General features: G+C 41.6%; 1 long non-coding RNA gene across 1 annotated transcript; it reads left to right on the plus strand.

The window, feature by feature from the left end:
- The first annotated feature begins 5,166 nt into the window (after nt 1-5,166).
- LOC133816046 (uncharacterized) lies at nt 5,167-6,981 on the plus strand. Its single transcript, XR_009884979.1, has 4 exons — nt 5,167-5,451; nt 5,545-5,657; nt 5,744-5,899; nt 6,153-6,981. It is a non-coding gene; the product is annotated as an uncharacterized LOC133816046 (long non-coding RNA).
- The last annotated feature ends 2,544 nt before the right edge of the window (nt 6,982-9,525 follow it).

Genomic DNA, 9,525 nt, shown 5'->3' on the forward strand with positions numbered 1-9,525 from the left:
GTTTAACTTGGAAGTTGCCCGAGCTCGGAATGTGGATGACAGCGGTCACCTAATGGTTGTCCAAGTTGGAGTTATGCCAGGAAATACTCTTTGGGAAGACATGCAGAGGAAACCGGTGAGGTCCCTAACCGAGTTTAACAAACGGGCACAGAGGTTTGTCAATGTAGAGGAAGCGAGGTCGACACTTAATGTGACTTCCCAGCCCGTAACTACAACGATAAGCGTGAACTCTGCCTCTGCCTCGGCGGACCCACCGGCTTCAAAACTTGCTGCGGAAAACCCTTCCAAGAGAAAAAAGAACGAAGGGAGTAATCCCGAGGCCGAAGGAGGAAAGAAAAAGAAGGGGGAGAGATATTTCTCCGTGTACAAAGTGTACACCGAGCTCAACGAGTCTCGAGAGAACATATATCTGGCTAATGAAAACCAGGTCCCCTTCAGGCGTCCAGACCCAATGAGAAATTAGAAGTCCAAGAGGGACTCCAGCAAATATTGCCGGTTTCACAGAGCACCGGGCATACTACTGATGAATGTCGACAGCTGAAAGATGAGATCGAAGGGTTGATCTCGATAGGTTATTTTAGGCAATATGTCAAGAACCAGAGTACTAATCAAGTGACTGCGAGCCAGATAGCAGCCGCGCTGCAGCCCACACAAAACAACAATTCCTGAGCTAGGGAAGAAGATAGGCCCCCGCCGATAGATGGAGAAGACGTGATAACCATCTCGGGAGGGCCTCATCCCGCGGGCATGGGCAGAAATGCCCAAAAGAGATATGTTAATGAGCTAAAGACTGGGGACGGGTCTCCCTATGAACCCGAACCTAGAGCTCCAAAAAGTCAAAAGATTGAATCCCAACCAATAACCTTCACTGAGGAAGACGCGTCCCATGTTCATTTTCCTCACCATGATCCACTGGTCATCACTCTCCAACTGGCAAATAAAAGGGTCCACCGAGTCCTCATAGACAATGGGAGCTCAGTTAACATTCTCTATAAAGCAACCCTTGAAAAGATGGGACTCTCCCTTCGCGACCTGAAAGCATGTGCGACTACGCTATACGGATTTTCAGGAGAAGGGATCGCCTGCATGGGGTCCATCGAACTCCCCGTGACCTTGGGAGACTACCCAGTCTCAACGACCAAGATGATGGAGTTCGTGGTAGTAGACCTACCTTCGGCCTACAACGTGCTGCTCGGGAGACCCGCCCTGGTTGGGCTGGGGGCAGTCTTGCCCGTGAGGCATCTGGCCGTTAAGTTCCCGACCCCTAGTGGCGTCGGGACGTTGAAGGGAGATCAGTTAGCTAGAAGGGAATGCTACAACATTTCCTTAAGAGGAAAGAAACAGACGAGCGCACAAGCTCTCGTCATTGTTCAGAATAAAGACGGGACAGTCTTAGAGATTGATGAAGAAATCAATCCAAGGGTTGAGGAGAAAGCTGACCTCGAACCCTTAGAAGAGCTCGAAGAGATTCAGCTCGAGGAGTCTGATCCCTCGAAAAAGATAATGGTTGGAAAACACCTCCAGGAAGAGACCAAATAGCAGCTAATTTGCTTTTTTGAAGAGAAACCAGGATGTCTTCGCATGGGCACATTCGGACATGGTAGGAATAAGTCCAAACATAGCAAGCCACGCGCTAAATATAGACAAAAGCTTCCCTCCGAAGCAACAAAAGCGAAGACAGCTGGATGACGACAGAAAGAATGCACTAAAGGAGGAGGTCGACAGGTTAAAAGTAAACCGATTCATTAGGGATGCTTTTTACCCTGATTGGGTAGCCAATCCGGTGTTGGTCCCAAAACCTAATGGGACGTGGCGAACCTGTATTGACTATTCAGACCTCAACAAAGCTTGCCCAAAGGACTGTTTTCCCTTATCCAGGATTGACCAGCTCGTGGATGCCACGGGAGGGCATGGACTGATGTCGTTCATGGATGCCTATTCTGGATATAACCAGATTCCCATGCATGCCCTCGACCAGGAACATACGAGCTTCATAACGGATAAAGGGCTATACTGCTATACTGTCATGCCATTCGGGCTCAAAAATGCTGGGGCCACATACCAGCGGCTCGTAAATATGATGTTTTCAGAACAGATAGGGAACAACATGGAGGTTTATGTTGACGACATGCTTGTCAAGTCCCAACTTAACAATAACCATGTTGATGACCTCGAAGAGTGCTTTGGCGTGCTCTGGAAGTATAACATGAAACTAAATCCTCATAAGTGCACCTTCGGTGTATCTTCAGGAAAATTCCTGGGCTTTATTGTGAACGCTCATGGAATAGAAGCCAACCCTGACAAGATCCAGGCTCTGATTGACATGCCCTCACCTCAAAGACACAAGGATGTCCAAAGTTTGACTGGCAGGATGGCGGCCCTAAGTAGGTTCATATCAAAATCTACAGACCGTTGTCTTCCGTTTTTCAACCTTTTGAGGGGAGGCAAGAAATTTGAATGGACGAAGGAGTGCGAGCTGGCCTTCCAGGAGCTTAAAAAGCACCTCGCAGAACCCCCCATCTTATCAAAACATGTTACGAGAGAAGTACTGTACCTATACCTTTCCACCACCGAACACGCAATAAGTGCAGTGCTCGTGCGAGAAGAAGAGAAGGTACAGAGATCCATCTATTACATCAACAAAAGGTTACTGGGGGCAGAGTCGAGATACCCCTTGATGGAGAAGCTGGCTCTCAGCTTAATTCATTCATCTCGTAAACTTCGACCCTATTTTCAGGCACACCCCATCCATGTGTTGACTGATCAACCACTTAGGCAAGTCTTGTCTAAACTAGAGGCTTCAGGTCAACTTCTTAAATGGGCGGTTGAACTCGGACAATTCGAGATCACCTACCACCCGAGGACGACCATTAGGGCACAGGCATTGGCAGAATTTATAGTGGAATGTACTGGCATGACCAATGATGAAGTTATAACCCCGGCCCACGAGCTGTGGAAACTTTACGTCGATGGCTCATCTAATGAAAATGGATCGGGGGCAGGGGTCATTTTGATTACCCCCGCAGGGAGCAGATATCATTCTGCCTTAAGATTTAACTTCAAGGCGTCGAATAATGAGGCCGAATACGAGGCTTTACTAGCGGGACTTCGTATAGCCAAAGAGCTCAAAGCTAAAGCAATACATTGCTATAAAGACTCCCAGCTTGTGGTTAATCAAATCTTGGGAGAATACCAGGCTCATGGCACGAAAATGGCAGCTTACTTAGAGAAGGCAAAATCCGCATAGGAACATTTTGAGTTTTATGCAATCGAATAGGTTCCCCGAGAGAAGAACTCAAATGCAGATGCCTTAGCTCAGCTCGCTACCTCTGCCGAGAATGATAAACTAAATGTTGTGCCCATAGAACACCTCTCGGCACCAAGCATTAACGAGCTGGAGGGAGAAGATGTGTGTATGATTAAGTCCGAGCCTACCTGGATGACCCCGATAGTTGAATATCTCGAGACCGGAGTCCTTCCAAAAGATCGGAACCAGGCTCGAAAGTTAATGTATCAACTTCCCCGTTACACCATTTTGGACGGAAAGCTGTATAGAAGGGGGTATTCCATGCCATTACTTCGGTGCGTAACTCCACCCGAAGCCAAGAAGATCATTGAAGAAATTCATGAAGGGTTCTGTGGAGACCATACCGAGGGGCATAGACTGTCCAAGAAAATCATACGCCAAGGATATTTCTGGCCTACCATTAAATCAGATTCTTTCGAGTACGTAAAGAAATGCGATAAATGCCAGAGATTCGCCACGATTCCTCGAGCTCCACCATCCGAGCTGACCATGTTGACTTCCCCATGGCCATTCGCGGTATGGGGAATCGATCTCATAGGCTCTCTCCCAACTGGCAAGGGCGGTGTGAAGTATGCTGTAGTTGCCGTAGATTACTTCACAAAGTGGACAGAGGTTGAACCGTTAGCAACAATAACTTCCAAAAAGGTCCTCGACTTCGTGGTAAAAAACATCGTATGCCGATATGGGATGCCGAGGAAAATTGTATCCGACAACGGAACCCAGTTCGATAGCGACTTGTTTACCAACTTTTGCGAGAAGAATGGAATACTAAAGAGTTTTTCGTCAGTTGCTCATCCTCAGGCGAATGGCCAGGTTGAAGCTGTAAACAAAACTCTCAAGAGTTCACTAAAGAAAAAGTTGGAGGAGGCAAAGGGACGATGGCCTGAAGAATTTCCCCAAGTCCTATGGGGATATAGGACTATAGCTCGAACATCAACGAGACATACTCCATTCTCTCTAGCATACGGTTGCGAAGCTATGTTGCCTATCGAGGTCGAAATTCCAACAATAGGAACTCACATTTATGACCAAAACTCGAACCACACTCAGCTCGAAGAAACCTTAGACTTGATTGAAGAAAGAAGAAACGAAGCTCAGTTGAGGAATGCTGCCTACCAGCAACGAGCTACCAGGTACTTCAACAAGAGGGTTCGAGACTGAAAGTTCGGTGTGGGAGATCTGGTGTTAAGACGCGTATTTTTGGCAACACGAGATCCAGCAGCTGGTGTGCTCGGGCCAAATTGGGAAGGACCATACCAGATAGAATCATTCATCCGGCCCAGTGTTTACAAGCTAGCGAGATTGGATGGGAGCCTGGTACCGCGAGCATGGAATGGCGAACACCTAAGACCTTACTACCAATAGTATAGGAAGGATGTTGCCTGTAACCATGATTGTTTATTAGTACTATTTTGTCTACTTTTGAATTCCATCAAATAAAGATCTATTTCGTTCAATATGTTATATTTCTCTTTATTTTTGCAATTTCTCTTAATTTAATAACCTATGGTCACACTCATAGGATATTAAGGGGGCATCATTGGTATATATACCATTAGCATGAAAAATAAAATAACATACACGAAATGCATGCAAGGATTTGGAGATAACCAAATGTGCCAGTTGGGACGGTTTGGACATAACCAAGCTGTCTAAAACGTACAAGTGAATGGATTACAAACCAATCACAACCTTAAAAGGTTTGGAACAAACCAACTAGAACTAATCAACAATCACTACAACAATTTTGAGTATATATTACAGTAAAAAATAGCACTTATTAAAAAACAATATTAATACACGTTTAATTTTTTTTCACAGCCAATTTAGGCGCCAATTAAAAAAGAAAGAAGCGCCTAATGAAAATTTTGTCTAACCCATTTGCCTCCTCTGCCCCTCTCTTTCAGACTCCACTATCTTTCCTTCTCTCACTCTCTCTCACACTATGTCTCTAATCCATTCAGCCGCTGGATCACCACGATCTGTACGATTCTTGATGCTCCTTCTCCCTCACGCGATTTTTGCTGCTCAGTCTCCCCCTTCTCCCTCATGCAAGTCTTGCTGCTCCTTCTCCTTCACGGCATTTCTCCTGCTGGAAGCAAAAACCCAGGCAAGAGCACTCTAACCTCGTTTGTCTATGTGAGGTATTTTTTTAATTTAAGATTGCAATTTAATATCAGATAATCACTGATTCGAAAGCTCGCTTGTAATGACGCTATCGAAATCAGACCTCCCAGCGATATACTCGTTCTTGACCGATTCATTGAGTGGCGACGAAATCGTCCGCAAGCCAGCAGAGGAGGCTCTCTCTCAGTGCGAGGCTAGGCCCAGCTTTTGCTCTTGTCTCATGGTGAGTACTCTCTCTCTTTTCTTTTTAATCCAAGAAGGGACTAAAACAGCTTGCTTGGCCATCACTGAACAACCTCTTTCGTCCAGTGTGGTATTGCTGCCAACGGTCAAAAACCAAAAACCCTAACTTGGTGTTGGTGATTGCGTTTTGAGCCACGAACGAGGGGAGGTACTATACAGTGGATTGCGGAAACCCTATTATTTAGGGGAACCGAAGCTTTTCGAATTGAAGTTTTACGCAATGTAAGTTTCAAGCTTGATTCTTTCTATCGTTCATATTTTGGTTAAATTTTCTTCTGTAATTCAATTACATTTATAAAGAGAGAGTGCAGTTTTTTTTATTGGAATTCATAGTTTGATTATCATCTAGGAATAGAGATACGAATTTGACACTTTTCTTTTTGACTGAAAATTATGATTTTTAAATCGTATAAGCAAATGGCTGTTGATATCATGGGTTGTTTCTGATCTGTGGGATCAATTTGGATTTGTTTAGGGGAGCTGTTAAGTTGGAACTTCGTTGTCCCCAAACTGTTGAGGGAATTGCTGCCGACCCTGAACCTGATTGGAGCTTCAATGCTCTTTTAACAGAGCTTAATGCATTGGAAACAAAACTTAGTAGCTCTTCCAAAGTCCCTTTTAACAGAGCTTAATGCATTGGAAACAAAAACAGAGAATATGTCTCTTTTCTCACATACACTATACATGTATAGATATGATATGAGATATGGTTCTTCATATCAAGGGACTAGAAATGTTGTGCATGCATTGTTACTAAAATACACTTTTTGACGGAAGTGTGTAGAATTTTATTCTGTTGAGTATATAGAAATCATGTGGGGAGTTCTTATATTGTTCACTAGTCATTTCATTAAATGGTTTATGTATAAAACTGCATCCTAAGAAGCAACTAGAATGAGGGGTAAAGTGGTAAAATAATAGAATATAGGTAATAGAGGGGTATGTGGGTAACTGTAGTATGTAGGGCAAAATAGAAATATTGTATTACACTTGTTTCAAAAAGTTCTCACCCCTTTTCTGGATTTCTGGAGAAAGAAAAATTGCAGGTCTCACTTTTCTTGCTCTTTCACTCTTTTCTCTCCAACCAAACTGCCCATTTTACTCTTTATGTCTGCTTTTCCCTTTACTTCCTCTTTACCAACTGTTGGATAAAAAAATATATCCCATAAACTAGTACATACGTTTTTTTAGCAATTTACATATGCAGTGTAATCCTTGGCACTTAATTTCCTATTCTTTCTAAAATGAGAAAACTTGCTTTGTTTTTACTGTGATGTTTCTACCTTGGCTAACCCCTATCTGGGACTAAGGGCAAACTATTCCTTATATATATATATATATGCCACTTGAGGCTAACTCAAGTTGTAAGTGACTGCTTGTGTGAGTGGTGTGAGGTTCAAATTCTTGTAAATGCCTCTTATATACATGTATATATACATATATATATCTTGAATTATATTGTGAGGCTTGATATTGTGCATCCAACTGACTGCTTGAGAGCATCCAAGTTTACTTTTTGTGACTTTGTCTTGTAAGTTCTTTATAAGTTCATTTCATGGTTAGAGCCTATAGCATCACAAAATTTTTTCTACAAATAATTCAGTCTTCCTAACTTCCCATCTCAGCCATAAAGCTTGATTAACAGATCTGTAGAAGGAAGCTGGTTTGGGGCTTGGGGACTGGAAAAAATGCTGTGGGATTTAATCATCTTTAAGAAAATACGCTCTGTACTTGGAGGAGATATTAGATTTATGCTCTGTGGTGGAGCTCCTTTATCTGCGGATTCTCAACGCTTCATCAATATCTGCATGGGGTAATTATTTCATATTCTTGAGATTTACAATAATTGAATTTGAGGTTTAACCTTGTTATTTAATACGATTAAAAGGTTAAATGATTGGATTACAAACTCTACTAGATTAGTGTGTCCACATGTGAAGTTATATGTCATACTTATATGCACACAATCACTCGTCCAAATTCATTTAGATGCTAATGCTTCCATATTTAGTTCCATGCTAGACTAACTATGCACTGTGAAATTCTTGCAATGGGTCGTGTTATTTTTCATTTCATGTGTATCTATTGCTTATTATTGCATACTTTTCTTTTTGGTTGATTATGCTTAAATATGGCTCCTATTGGCCAAGGATATGGCTTGATAGAAACTTTTGCTGGAGCTACTTTTTCTGAGGCAGATGACATAGCAGTGGGCCGTGTAGGGCCACCCCTTCCTTGTTGCTACATTAAGGTATATTAAGAGTTGATCATTTATGCGTTAATTTCATCTAATATAAATATTCAATTGATTGCTTTTTGACATAGTGGTTATATAATATTTTGTATTGATTGCTTTTAGCCAGGTCTTAATGAGAAATTAAAATGCATGTAGCAACATGCTTTTAGATCAGTTCACTTAATATTATTGACTTTGATTTAAAAGGAATGATTACTTTTTTCTTATTATTTTTAAAATAGATTCTTATCAAAACATCCTTGTTGGAAACTCTGGCCTCAATTTCAGGCAGTGGCTGCATAACCATGTCATTATCAGACAAAGAATCTTCGACAGTACATAGCAGAGATTTCTTCATCAAAATGACTGGTTTATGGTTTTCGGTTTTCATTTCTTGTTGTTCCTCTAGTGTCTTTACTCGTTCTTTCAGATGTTTTACATAATTGATGGCATCTCCCAGAACAGAAGTCCTGTCCATCTGTTAAGAGTTTACCATCATTTACAAATTTGAGAAATATTAATGGCTTTACATATATACAATGTAGTATTGAGATCCCATAAAAAGAAACTTATAGGATTATATAGTCATATATAGTCAATTATTTTTTGAAAGGTTAAGTTTCTGCAGCCTTTGGCAGTCAACAATATTTGGAGTTATGCTTCCATTAAAATTGTTTTCTGATAAATTAAGCACTGAGAGTTGTGTGAGGTTTCATAAGGATGAGGGGATTTCTCCTGATAATGCATTCCCATTCAACAGTAGCATTTGCAAGAGCCTTAGCTTCCCCAAAGAAGTCAGAATGACACCTTCGAGAAGATTATTTTCCATGGTTAAAGATTAATGTAACTGTTACAATCTTTAACTTGTTCTTGTGTAATTTCTGTTGATTTTTTTTTATGCAATCAGGTCAAGTAGCACATCTTTAACATGTAAAACTTTACTTATCAAATCCTCTGTAACAATAAGATGTCCTTTAATTGTTGTGTATGGTATCTCTTTCTGTTGCAGTTCACTTGAAGATGGAGCTGCAAAATCTGAAACAGAGGAAAGCCAGTCACAAACAGTTCCTCACGATGCCGAGGCTATTCCAGTTGCTAAGCCAGTGAGCATAAGTGCAACTATTTCCATTGTCTTGGCAAGTGCTGGGAATACTTTGGAGGGGTCTGTGGCAGAACTTGTGTTGAGTCCTCTTCGACTTGCATTTGAGACAAAGAACTTGAAAATCTTAGAATCTGCTTTGGATTGTCTTCATGTATGTATTTGTCATGTTTTTTATTTTCATGCTCTGAATTTTATAGGTTAGCATTGTGTTTAAAATTTTCCATTTGGCTCTTGATATCAGTTCTCCTGTGCGAAAGATTGAGGAGATTGATAGATGGGAAGTGAATTGATAATTCATTTGAACAAAAAGAACACTTAATCTTACTTTACTGTGTGCCCGTGCAGCTGGCCTGGTGGTTATTTCTTACCTCTAAATCAGACCCGACCTTCCTGTTTTACACTTCTACAACAGATTGCTTTGTGGACACACTCTTTAGCTCTTTTGCTAGTATTTAACGTCTATCTTTTTTCTTTTTACCAGTATGAAGTGAACGACAAAGTGGTTAATTC

Source organism: Humulus lupulus, chromosome 2 (genome assembly GCF_963169125.1).
Source record: "Humulus lupulus chromosome 2, drHumLupu1.1, whole genome shotgun sequence".
Lineage (NCBI taxonomy): Eukaryota > Viridiplantae > Streptophyta > Magnoliopsida > Rosales > Cannabaceae > Humulus > Humulus lupulus.